Source organism: Mus caroli, chromosome 2 (genome assembly GCF_900094665.2).
Source record: "Mus caroli chromosome 2, CAROLI_EIJ_v1.1, whole genome shotgun sequence".
In the NCBI taxonomy this organism is placed as follows: Eukaryota; Metazoa; Chordata; class Mammalia; order Rodentia; family Muridae; genus Mus; species Mus caroli.
This window is the reverse complement of record NC_034571.1, coordinates 33305902-33306930: the sequence shown is the minus strand read 5'-3', so window position 1 is coordinate 33306930 and position 1029 is coordinate 33305902. Positions and strand designations below refer to the sequence as shown.

The following is a 1029-nucleotide window of genomic DNA, read 5'->3' as shown; positions in this document are numbered from 1 at the left end:
TTTTTTTTTTTTTTTTTTTTTTTAGGTTAAATCTTACATTGTACTTCTGATGCTTTTAGTATGATTTTAAGTCTAAAGCTATGTTTTGTTTTGTTTTGCAGTACCGGGGATTGAATTTAAAGCTTCACAAACATTAGGCAAGTGTTCTACAATTGAGCTACATCCTTGAACAAAACTAATTACTTTGATATGTTCTATATGGGGAAGTATCAGTGTAGTCCACTATAGTACTCAAATGTAAATAATGATTGTTTAACAACCAACCTCCAAGTGTATATTTTTATAAACAGAATTATAAAATACTATGTTACACTATTATGTTTTACACACAAAGTAGTGAAAAAGGCATATATTCTATTCTGACTTTTTAAGAGTGTCATGGTCCTGAACTGACTATGTAATAGAAAATTGACAGAAAATGAAAGTGTTTTGCTAGTATGCTGTTTATTTCGGTAAAGAAGTTTGTAATTTGCATCTATAAAACAAGTCTGTTACTCTTTGTATATCATGAATTTGGACTTATATCAAGGAACTTATAGCTTGGGAGTCTGAGCCTGTTTAAGGTTCTGCCTCTACTTTAGTATTTCTCCTGGGCTTTATCTTATGCCTTTTCAGTGTTAAAAACTAGGTACTGAAATTAGTTAATAGTGAGAATATTTTCTCAATCTCTGTAGGCATCTAGATTTTTTGGGCTTTTTAGTCTATTTTATCTCAACTTGAAACATGTGGGAAGTATATTTGGGATAAGTACTTTGCTAGTCACTAAAATGTTAGCAATTATGATGTCATATCTACTGAATCAAATAAGTCATTGTAAAATATATTACTATAAGCCTAAAAGTTCTATAAATTAGTATACTGAGCTCTCCATTGTCTATTTATATGCTTTTAAAACTATAAAAATAGTAAGAGGTTGAGCATATAAAAAAAAAAAAAATAGGAGGCTGGATGGTAGTAGTGCACACCTTTTAGCCCCAGAACTCAAGAAGCAGAGGCAGGAGTATCTCTGAGTTCAAGGCCAACCTAGTT

General features: G+C 30.8%; 1 protein-coding gene across 1 annotated transcript in view; it reads left to right on the top strand.

Annotated features, from left to right (window-relative positions):
- The first annotated feature begins 101 nt into the window (after positions 1-101).
- Positions 102-1029, top strand: part of Rc3h2 (ring finger and CCCH-type domains 2) — a 47026-nt gene continuing 46098 nt past the window's right edge. The window contains exon 1 of the mRNA XM_021156902.2: positions 102-137. The gene's annotated coding sequence lies outside the window, so the exon portion shown is untranslated. The remainder of the gene's footprint in view (positions 138-1029) is intronic.